The 12,712-nt window shown below is 41.4% G+C and overlaps 1 long non-coding RNA gene across 1 annotated transcript; it reads right to left on the minus strand.

Annotated features, from left to right (window-relative positions):
- Positions 1-3,749: 3,749 nt before the first annotated feature.
- Positions 3,750-5,565, minus strand: LOC142296557 (uncharacterized). The gene is made up of 7 exons (XR_012751650.1): positions 5,375-5,565; positions 4,800-4,881; positions 4,609-4,717; positions 4,337-4,510; positions 4,122-4,245; positions 3,911-4,026; positions 3,750-3,821 (listed from the first exon to the last, which is right to left on the minus strand). It is a non-coding gene; the product is annotated as an uncharacterized LOC142296557 (long non-coding RNA).
- Positions 5,566-12,712: the final 7,147 nt, after the last annotated feature.

The raw sequence follows: 12,712 nt of genomic DNA on the forward strand, positions 1-12,712 counted from the left end.
AAGGGAACAATGGTTAAGATTATTCTTCTCTGACAATGCTGTTCACAGTATTTGTATTTTATTTTGTCAATGATTAACAAGGCTATTCTACTGGGCAGGATAATTAATTTCAATGTTTGCTCCCATTATGTAAACTGGCTGTTAGAAAATAACAGTTAAAATACAAATAAATTAGTCTAGGGAGAAATATAGGAAATACAATAAAATATAAAGTCTTAGTATAAATACAATATCGTGCAATATAAAACGTGTAAGAGTAAATAACAATACTGAATAATGTAACAGCATCACCCATGTTATCATCCTTTGAATTTATGTAATATTTTTATAACAATACTGTGTAAAATGTAGCACACACTATTATAGAAGCACATAGTTTTTTAGCTAATGCTTGTCATTGAAAAATGAATATGATAACCAGTATGAATAAAAGATGAAATTCTTTTATTTCATAATGTTTTAACATTATATTACATGTAATATTTCAAAGTCAAGCAAAGCTAAGACCCTGGAGTAAACACTATCTTATTTCTACATACTGTATTTTTAATCTCAGTTAGAAATATGCATATGGCCATGTCTATTGTGGTGGAGTCTCAGTATACCGCATTAACCTGCAGATAGGAACTGATAGGCTCACTAGTATATAGGTTAATTACATATCATTTCAAAAGCAAATAACTAGAGATTTTTTCCATATATTTTAATAGCATATAGAGTTCATGCTGTCTGGCTGATAATCAATTCCAGCTATTATTGCTTTCAGTGGGATTTCTACATACGAGAGTTTTCCACTCATTTTATAATTAATTTGCAAAGCCATTTTTAAAGCAACTGAAGTAATAGTTAGTTGTTTGCTAAGCGTTCTTGCAACAACACACTGACTTGGAACAGGGCACTTAGCACATAGCTATTTTTTTTATTGCACCATACAGATCCTTTCTGTTACTGAATGATATGCAGACAACCATCTGTGTTTCAGGTCGAACCTTCTGCTGTAAAACTTTTACATATTCATGTGTTGTCATCAGCTTCAACCAAAACTGCCTTGTTCATTCTTATTCACAGTTGTTGAGACACCTTGAAAAGGTTTTGTGTAAGAGCATTGGCAATGTCATAGTGTCTTCGACTGGAAATCAGCAACCAGCTATCTAGTCACTTTGCATGAAGTAGAGTAGGTCCTTTTAATTCTTTTGACCATTGTACAAGGTGAACATCGATGTTAACAGCTTTATTTCATAGCAAAATGCTATCTGAAGATAGAACTCTTCCAGTGAAAGAAGTTTTTTGTCAAAATTTAAATTCTGTTAAAATAAAGAAGGAGATAATCTCTTCAGGCCTGACAGAAGACTACCAGGCCTACTCCTGTCACTCATTCACTTCTTCATTTGAAAGCTGTAAATTCTGGGCCAGACCCTGTCTAGTGCATGACCCATGCTTCACTGCTGTGCAAAGACACTATGGGTACTGTAGGGCAATTGATGAAACTGTGCTGGTGTTTGCCCCTAATTTTTTAAATGTGGAGACTACAAGTTGGGTTTTCAAGTTATGTCTTGCCTATAGTGGCTGGGGTCTCAGAGGAACAGGCTTATTCCTGTCACTTATCCACCTCTTCATTTGAAAGCTCTAAATTTTGGGCCAGACTGAGTCTGGGGCATGACCCATGCCTCAATGCTGGACTAAAACATTATGGGTAATGTGGGGCAGGTGATGCCACTGTCTTGGTGTCTGACACTATTTTGGAAATTGTGGAGACTCCAAGTTGGGCTTTCAAGTTGTCTTGTCTGTAATGCTAGGGTTCTCAAAGGAACAGGCCTACTCCTGTCAGTCATCAACCTCTTCATTTTAAAGCTGTAAACTCTGTGCCAGACCCTGTCTAGTGCATGACGCATGTTTGACTGCAGTAAAAAACACCATCGGTACTCTAGGGTAATTGATGAAACTGTCCTGGTGTCTGCTCCTGATTTTGTGAAATAGGGATGAGGTCTCTAGTTGGGTGTCCTATATCTAGCAGTAGGGATCCCAGACTTGCAGGCATGCAGCTATTTTTCACTCATCTACTTCTCTTACTATCCTTAAATGGGTCTAGTAATAAGTCTATAAAGGCAATTATGCAGCCACCTGAGTGTGGCTGAGTAGAAAACCAGTTTGAGCTTGTGCATGAGGTATTAGAGCTCCCAGCCCACCAGCACACAACAGTGTGGCTCTACTGTAAAACAGTTTGAGATGTTTTATCAGCTTTTGGACCACCTAAAGTTGTTGCATATGCCTTTGTTTTTGCCTTCCATTGATAACAAAAGGGTTTAAATATGTTTGTCAAACCGTTTTTCTAGCCATTGGCAAACACAAGTGAGGACTGCGAACAAGAACCGAATCGAACCTTGAGAATTTCGGTCATCTCTAATTACAATGTATCACCTAAAGGTGAAAAATGCTTACCGCAGTCCTAGATAAAGTCCACTAGAGGTGTAGTTTCTAAATTAGACTTAATTTGGGGGTTTCTAGGGGTTTGGTCATGTCAGGGGCTCTTCAAAAGAGACATGGCGTTTGCAAATAGCACTATTTCATTTCTGAACCTTGCCATGTGTTTAATCAGTAGTTTTCCACCACATATGATGGGAAATCACTATACTCAGGAGAAATATCTCAAGAAATTTTATGTCCATTTTCTTCTGTTACATTTGTAAAAATTAAAAATTTGGGGCAAAAGCAAAATGTTTGTGGGGAAAAATGTATTTTTTTCATTTTCACTGCTCCATTTTATAGTTCTGTGAAGCACCTGTGGGTTCAAGGTACTCACCACACCTCTTGAGGGGTGTGTAGTTTCAAAAATGGAATCACTAGTGGGGGGTTACTACTGTTCAGGCACATCAGTGGCTCTGCAAATGTGACATGACATCCTCCACCTAGCTCCTGTTAGGCTTATGATATTTGAAAATTTGAGGCTAAACGATAATTTTTATGGGAAAAAGTAAAATTTTTTCTTTCCACATTGCTTTACTTCCTGTGAAACACCTAAAGGGTTAATATACTTATTGAATGTGATTTTGAGCACTCTGATGGGTGAAGTTTTAAAAATGGTGTCACTTTTGGGTATTTTCTGTCATATAGGCCATTCAAACTTACTTTAACCCCTTCACGACCATGGACGGAAAGATCCGTCATGGTACCCTGGGCCTTAACGACCAAGGACGGATCTTTCCGTCATGGCGTAATCGCGGCACCGGAGCCTCCGGTGACTGCGAAAAGTTAGCATAAGAATATATTTTATTAATAAATATTAAAAAAAGAACAAAATGGTGTTCTTCACTTACAATTACCGTACATCAATAAGAAATATATATACAAGTGCGAGTGTAGACCATGGTTACCCCACGCCTAAGCACAGTTGTAGACAGTGGTTTGTAGAGAGGGGGACAGAGGTTAGTACGTCGCTGTCCGACTAGTAGTTGTATAATGTACACTACGCCTACTTCCTTGTTTGTAGATATATATGTTGATTATACTCCACTACAAAGGTATCTAGTTCTTACTGTCCTTGTCAGCCTCCAGCAGGGATAACCACCACCAGAAAAGTGATAAAAGTGCAAACAGATGAACCATAGACAATCAAACAGTGGCAATGCGTTAGCTGTCCAGGGTTCTCATATTAGGCATATATTCCCTAATTAGGATTGCTGGATAATATTAGGTAGGAGCCTGGAGTTCCACTAAACTAATGGATCCCCCTGCTCTCCTGACGCGTTTCACCCCCCCCTAACGCAGTAAAAAGGGGATCATCAGAGGATTTTTTGTGTGAGTCACTTCTCAAGAAAGGACACCTAGAAAGATGAACGAAAAAATATTGTAAGTATATTAATAATCACACGACTGCATTGTTTTCGGCACATATAGCTATAGGTACACTTACAAGGGACCAGTCCTCTTAATTAGAGTGCTAATAGGTGTTCCCTCTTAGTATGTAGTGATATGAGCGGACCATTCAAATGCCTAGGATAAGGATGACGCTTATTCAGTAGTTGGTCCCTGTAGAAATGTGTAGGAAAAGAGTAGGCGGGTAATTCCATGTTATTCGTATATTCAGGCAACATTTCTCATTCACATAAAGACTGGATTTCTACCTGTATATATAGAGAGGTAATGGTATACACCCTTTCAGTCAACATATAGGCCGTTTATTATCCACTACACTTCTCCAGGAGACGTATGGTCTTATAGTTATAATAGGTTGTGTATTCCTCCCTCCTGTAGGGATAATAAGATATATAGTTAAACATGTCCTCCGTTTGGGGTATACTATAGAGCGACACACATTTCCTGTTTTTTATCAAATTACCTCTTAATAGAGCCAGAGTGGGTTTTTCAACCATCAGATTACTCCGGGGCTTAAATATATAGAGAAGTAGTGGTATATACCCTTTTAGTCAGTATATAGGCCGTTTTTTATCCACTATCCTTCTCCAAGAGACGTATGGTCCTCTAGTTATAATAGGTTGTGTATTCCTCCCTCCTGTAGGGATAATAGGATATATAATTATACATGTCCTCTGTTTGGGGTATACTCTAGAGCGACACACATTTCCGTTTTTTTTATATATATTAGATTACCTCTTAATGGAACCAGAGTGGGTTTTTCAACCATCAAATTACTCCGGGACTTGAATATATATTTGATCTCTTTACAGGCAAAAGTATGGAATATGACAGACAATATGTCCTGTAAAGGAATAGCATCATTGATTTACCACCTTTGTTATAGACCATACATATGTGTGACTTACTGGTACTAAGGGGTATACCTGTAAAGGCTATCAGCGGTGTGTAGGTAAAAAACACACCCTACCCCAGGGATGTAACATGAAGAGTCACTTCCTGCATTTCCTGCAAAAGAACAACATAACGGATACTTGTAGTTCTAGTTCCACTATAAACCCAGAAAGCATATTAGTACCATTATCCCGTCTAGAAAATCTATATATATGACAGATATATTATAGTCACTGTCAAAACAGTAAAAATTTACCTCTCTTGTATTGGCAAGATAATGGCTAAATGCAGCTACATATTATGGCAGTCACCCCAGAAAGTTCATACGTATATACGTCTATCCATATATAAATGTATATGAGGTCAGTATTACCTTGCCTATAGGGGGGAAGTTTCCTAAGGTATAGTATTCCCATGCATTCCCCTACCATTGAATCACAGAGGTGTATACCTTCTGTGAGACTGCACGTAACTGTATCCAGTGCTATAAACACTATTTTATACATGCAGGTGTATGGCTTCTAATTATAGGGGCCTCGATCTGCAGCAGAAAGGGTATCAGTGTACTTGAGAGAATCCCCCCATGATGTCTGGTTAGGAAACATACCTTGGTCCTGGAGCTCTACCAGTAAGGACTGTGAGTCCCGAGTGAAACACACTCTATCACACTGGGAGCTCACACTTCATCCCTGCCGTCCCGGTCTGTGCCTGCTGTCTGGACTACTGACCTGCACGCTCTGCAGGCGTTTTATTACTGGAATTCCGGAGGTCAGTTTGCTCCGTCCGAAAACCGGAAGTAGCTCGTGGCCGGAAGTGATGTAACGGCACTTTCACATTCCCATGTCACAGGCAAGGTCACATGATCCATACTGGGCGGGGTTTTAGGGAAACAACTTCCTTCAGTACTGTCTGTAGTGTGGAACGCATTATGCGTTCCACAGGCCCAGCAATGTTACAAATATGGCGATATTACTGCAGAACTTCCGTACTCGCAGCAATGTATAGCGCTGTTTGCAGAAGTGAAAATCCCCATATACCATGTGTATACATATAGATATACTCATAGTTTTCGCATATATCACAGAACAGATCACGTGATCTGTGCTGCATGCGTGCAAGTGATGTGTCATTCTTGTTGGTATGCCAAGCATATAAATAGGGCTTTTCAAAGGGGGATTTGTCATACATATATGTATTAGTGCTAGCTCTATTGGGGGCATTCTTAAGATGTCATTCTTTGTGGTATGACATACACATATATAGACAAAAAGGGGGGGGGGGGGGGCTTGTACTCTGAAGGTGTTAATAATATATTGGGGGGCATGCTTATGATGTGTCACTCTTGGTGGTATGACACACACATATAGACCTAAAGGGGCTTGTACTCTAAATGGTGTTAATAATATCCATATTAGGGGCATAATGGTGCTTGCCATATACAGGTCATTCATTCCTATAAATGTATTAGATAAGGCACCAGTTTAGTGGTGCTAATGGTTATCTTGAGGATTTCTATGCACTGTGCTCTATAAACCACTATCCACCTGAGGGTAAAGGAGCATATAGATGTATATATATCCATTGCTGAAAGGGTCCATTCTTGCCTCTATATCCAAAACATAGAGTAATAGTTTCTACATACCAACGTGTAAGCATGGATACCTCTACATGTATGTAGTATGTGCTATTCCACTAGTGCAGTCTCAAAAGGATATATCTTAAACATGGTAGAAATGACCATGTGCGGGGCATATAGTATATGCAGAACGCTTATACCTATCAGTAACAATCTAAACGACCCTATGAATAAGTGAAAAGGGGGGGGGGGTTTGGGGGGGGGGGGGGGGGGGGGGTGGGTATGTGATTAGGGGCCCTGAACGAAAAAGAACTGGACTATATGCTAAATAAAGCTATGGAAGCTTATGATCTCATTAAGGCCGTCGGGGGAGACCGAATCTAGGAGGAAGGTCCATCTCGCCTCCCGCTGCAGTATCTTCCTATCCCAGTCTCCCTTCCTAGAGGGTTTAGGTATAACCTCTATTGTCTGGAAAGAGATACTTTTTAGATCCCCCCCATGGGTATTGTTGACATGTCTGGCTATCGCTGTATCCCTTTTGTGCCGGATATCTCCTACGTGTTCTCCAATCCTGGTTCTTAATTGTCTTTTAGTCTTTCCCACATATCCCATGGGGCAAGTGCAGGTACACAGGTAGACCAGTCCTTCAGTTTTACAATTTGCAAAGTCTCTAAGTCTGAATATTCTGTTAGTTTTGTGGTTGAGGAAGGTTTTTGACTGATTAATGTAGGGGCAGTATGTACATCTCCCACACCTAAACGTACCTACTGGTCTTCTGTCCAGCCAGGTACCCGTGCTTTTTGGCACTGTAAAATGACTGTGGGTTAAATGATCCTTAATGGACTTTCCCCTCCTAAAGGTAACACTTGGATAGTCAGAGATTAGTTCACATATGTCAGGGTCGGCTTTTAGTATGGACCAATGCCGTCTTATGATTTCCATCACTCTCCCCATTTTGATCGTCATATGTGGCTATCAGTCTTGTGATGTCTCTCTTGTCCTCTTTTGATTTGTGTTTAAGCAAATCTCTTCTATTTTTGTCCCTGGCATGGTGGTATGCCTGTTCTATAGTGACAGCTGGATAGCCCCTGTTATAGAAGCGTTCTTTCATATCCAGGGCCTGTATCTCAAATTCTCCAAGTGCTGAGCAATTGCGTCTTAGGCGTAGAAATTGCCCTTTAGGAATGCCTTTCTTGAGCGGTATCGGGTGGTGGCTTTCCCATCTGAGGAGACTATTTGTCGCTGTCGGTTTTCTATAAATGGATGTACTCAAAGTTCCATCTCTGTTCTTTATTATTTTAACGTCCAAAAATGCCAGACTGTCCCCCCCTATCTCATGTGTGAACTTAAGTCCTAGATCATTGGTGTTAAGATATTCCATAAATTGTAGGAAGAGGGGGATCCCCCCTGTCCACAGAATCAGGACATCATCTATATACCGACCCCATAAATTAATGTGGGGACCATAGGTAGCATCCTCTTCTTTAAAGACATACCTATCCTCCCACCATCCAAGAAAAATATTGGCATATGTGGGGGCACAGGGGCTCCCCATGGCTGTACCCCTTATCTGATGATAAAATTTGCCCGCAAACAGGAAGTAATTGTGCGTTAGTACAAATTGTAACATTTCAATCACAAACTTATTGTGCAAATTGAGGTGATTACCCCTTGTCGATAGGTAATGCCAGACAGCTTCCAGGCCTCTGTCATGAGGGATGCTACTGTACAGTTGTTCTACATCTATGGATACCAGTATCGTCTCAGGTTCCAAGACGATTCCATCTAGTTTTGCTATTAAATCATTGGTATCTCTGATATATGATGGTAGACTCACCACGAATGGGCGGAGGATTTGGTCTAGATAGATGCTCGCATTTTGGCCTAGTGCGTCTATCCCAGAGACTATGGGGCGACCTCTTAGGGGTAACAGGCCCTTGTGAATTTTTGGGGTCGCGTAGAAGGTGGCAATTACTGGGAATTTGGGGAGAAGAAAGTCTGATTCTTTCTCCGAGATCAGCCTCATATCTAAAGCTCTCTCCACGATGTTTCTCAATACATCTAGATACTCATTTGTGGGATCTACGGATAATGTCTCATAGGTGGTCATATCCGACAATATCCTTTGACACATGATGGGGTAAGTGTCTGTGTCCATTATTACTATATTCCCACCTTTATCTGATGGTTTAATCGTGAGATTGTTATTCTTTTCCAATCCCTTAAGTGCTTCCCATTCCCCTAATGTTAGGTTTGGTTTGATGGATCTTATTTTGGGTTGAATGGCGCACAGATCTTGAGTAACAAGTTTTGAAAAGATGTCAAGACTACTGCACTCGGTCACCGGGGGCATCCTAGTGCTTTTAGGTTTAAGGTTAGTAAATGGGCCTTTACCTGTATGGTTACTGTCTTCTGTGGATAGGTCTGCCAGCAATCTGACATCCTCTAGCATTTCCACAGGTATCCCCAATCTTGCACATTCTGCCTTATCGTTATGTTTGAAGAACTTCTTCCATCTAAGTTTCCTTAGAAAAAGCTCCACATCTTTCACCCAATTAAATGGATCAAACCTAGTTGTTGGTACGAAGGATAGACCATAGCTTAATACCCGTTTTTCCGTCTCCGTAAGTACATGGTGTGACAGGTTAATTACCTGGTGTCCCGCAGGTTCCAATGGGGCTATCTTCTCTTTTGGTTTCGTTGTATCTGGTTCCTTAGATTGTATGGGTCTCTGTCCCCTAAAAAAGAGGATGATGGTACTGGAAGAGCTAATGACGGTGTTGGAGGTAATAGAGGGGCAGTGGGGCCCGTTTGGTATGTTGGTGCAGTCTGCTGACCAGTCCCCTGTACCGGCAAACCAAAGGATGAGGGTAAGGTAGACCGAGGCTGCTCTTGATTCCATGATCTGGGTTTATAGTTGGATCTATTCCAATTATTCCTGTTTCTAAAGTTTTTCCTGCCTCTACTCCTACCTCTATTCTGCTGACCTTGCAGTTCCGCGTCAGACAGGTCTGATGAGGAAAGGTCCGTTGACAACCCACCTATGGGTGCCACTGAGTTTTTATTACTCCCTGAGAAATCTCCCAGATCTCTCAAGAAGTGTTTATGTTTTCTTGTCTTAAGGTTCTGTTGATATTTGTCAACTGCCAGCTGAAGGGCTAATTCTTTATTGTCAAAGTCAGGGTCTCCCTTAAATTTAAGGGCTTCTTCCCTAAGTGCCTGGAGGTCTTTTGAAGACTTCTCTAGGGTAATTTTCTCCTCCTCCACCAGAATGGTCATCAGTCTTATAGACGAGTTGGTCAGTTCCTCTTCCCACTTTTTAATTAGACTGTCTGTCCTAGACCGTTCAGCAGGGATCAAATTGATCCTGAGCCCTCTAGGTACAATTCTCTGTTTAACGTATTGTTCAAGCGACTGTACCTCCCACCACGATTTAATGTTTAGTTTATATGCTAACAGGAGGTCTGAAAAAGTATTTCTTAAGGTGTTCCTAGTACTGTCTAGTCCTACTGGTGTCCTTTCTGAGAAAACCTCATCTGCATCGTCCAGCCATTTCGTCGTATTAAGGGGTCCTGATAGGAAGCCCGCCATATAGATTCTAGCAAAAACCAAATTCCCAGTAATTGCCACCTTCTACGCGACCCCAAAAATTCACAAGGGCCTGTTACCCCTAAGAGGTCGCCCCATAGTCTCTGGGATAGACGCACTAGGCCAAAATGCGAGCATCTATCTAGACCAAATCCTCCGCCCATTCGTGGTGAGTCTACCATCATATATCAGAGATACCAATGATTTAATAGCAAAACTAGATGGAATCGTCTTGGAACCTGAGACGATACTGGTATCCATAGATGTAGAACAACTGTACAGTAGCATCCCTCATGACAGAGGCCTGGAAGCTGTCTGGCATTACCTATCGACAAGGGGTAATCACCTCAATTTGCACAATAAGTTTGTGATTGAAATGTTACAATTTGTACTAACGCACAATTACTTCCTGTTTGCGGGCAAATTTTATCATCAGATAAGGGGTACAGCCATGGGGAGCCCCTGTGCCCCCACATATGCCAATATTTTTCTTGGATGGTGGGAGGATAGGTATGTCTTTAAAGAAGAGGATGCTACCTATGGTCCCCACATTAATTTATGGGGTCGGTATATAGATGATGTCCTGATTCTGTGGACAGGGGGGATCCCCCTCTTCCTACAATTTATGGAATATCTTAACACCAATGATCTAGGACTTAAGTTCACACATGAGATAGGGGGGGGACAGTCTGGCATTTTTGGACGTTAAAATAATAAAGAACAGAGATGGAACTTTGAGTACATCCATTTATAGAAAACCGACAGCGACAAATAGTCTCCTCAGATGGGAAAGCCACCACCCGATACCGCTCAAGAAAGGCATTCCTAAAGGGCAATTTCTACGCCTAAGACGCAATTGCTCAGCACTTGGAGAATTTGAGATACAGGCCCTGGATATGAAAGAACGCTTCTATAACAGGGGCTATCCAGCTGTCACTATAGAACAGGCATACCACCATGCCAGGGACAAAAATAGAAGAGATTTGCTTAAACACAAATCAAAAGAGGACAAGAGAGACATCACAAGACTGATAGCCACATATGACGATCAAAATGGGAGAGTGATGGAAATCATAAGACGGCATTGGTCCATACTAAAAGCCGACCCTGACATATGTGAACTAATCTCTGACTATCCAAGTGTTACCTTTAGGAGGGGAAAGTCCATTAAGGATCATTTAACCCACAGTCATTTTACAGTGCCAAAAAGCACGGGTACCTGGCTGGACAGAAGACCAGTAGGTACGTTTAGGTGTGGGAGATGTACATACTGCCCCTACATTAATCAGTCAAAAACCTTCCTCAACCACAAAACTAACAGAATATTCAGACTTAGAGACTTTGCAAATTGTAAAACTGAAGGACTGGTCTACCTGTGTACCTGCACTTGCCCCATGGGATATGTGGGAAAGACTAAAAGACAATTAAGAACCAGGATTGGAGAACACGTAGGAGATATCCGGCACAAAAGGGATACAGCGATAGCCAGACATGTCAACAATACCCATGGGGGGGATCTAAAAAGTATCTCTTTCCAGACAATAGAGGTTATACCTAAACCCTCTAGGAAGGGAGACTGGGATAGGAAGATACTGCAGCGGGAGGCGAGATGGACCTTCCTCCTAGATTCGGTCTCCCCCGACGGCCTTAATGAGATCATAAGCTTCCATAGCTTTATTTAGCATATAGTCCAGTTCTTTTTCGTTCAGGGCCCCTAATCACATACCCACCCCCCCCCCCCCCCCCCCAAACCCCCCCCCCCTTTTCACTTATTCATAGGGTCGTTTAGATTGTTACTGATAGGTATAAGCGTTCTGCATATACTATATGCCCCGCACATGGTCATTTCTACCATGTTTAAGATATATCCTTTTGAGACTGCACTAGTGGAATAGCACATACTACATACATGTAGAGGTATCCATGCTTACACGTTGGTATGTAGAAACTATTACTCTATGTTTTGGATATAGAGGCAAGAATGGACCCTTTCAGCAATGGATATATATACATCTATATGCTCCTTTACCCTCAGGTGGATAGTGGTTTATAGAGCACAGTGCATAGAAATCCTCAAGATAACCATTAGCACCACTAAACTGGTGCCTTATCTAATACATTTATAGGAATGAATGACCTGTATATGGCAAGCACCATTATGCCCCTAATATGGATATTATTAACACCATTTAGAGTACAAGCCCCTTTAGGTCTATATGTGTGTGTCATACCACCAAGAGTGACACATCATAAGCATGCCCCCAATATATTATTAACACCTTCAGAGTACAAGCCCCCCCCCCCCCCCCTTTTTGTCTATATATGTGTATGTCATACCACAAAGAATGACATCTTAAGAATGCCCCCAATAGAGCTAGCACTAATACATATATGTATGACAAATCCCCCTTTGAAAAGCCCTATTTATATGCTTGGCATACCAACAAGAATGACACATCACTTGCACGCATGCAGCACAGATCACGTGATCTGTTCTGTGATATATGCGAAAACTATGAGTATATCTATATGTATACACATGGTATATGGGGATTTTCACTTCTGCAAACAGCGCTATACATTGCTGCGAGTACGGAAGTTCTGCAGTAATATCGCCATATTTGTAACATTGCTGGGCCTGTGGAACGCATAATGCGTTCCACACTACAGACAGTACTGAAGGAAGTTGTTTCCCTAAAACCCCGCCCAGTATGGATCATGTGACCTTGCCTGTGACATGGGAATGTGAAAGTGCCGTTACATCACTTCCGGCCACGAGCT

Source organism: Anomaloglossus baeobatrachus, chromosome 1 (assembly GCF_048569485.1).
Source record: "Anomaloglossus baeobatrachus isolate aAnoBae1 chromosome 1, aAnoBae1.hap1, whole genome shotgun sequence".
In the NCBI taxonomy this organism is placed as follows: Eukaryota; Metazoa; Chordata; class Amphibia; order Anura; family Aromobatidae; genus Anomaloglossus; species Anomaloglossus baeobatrachus.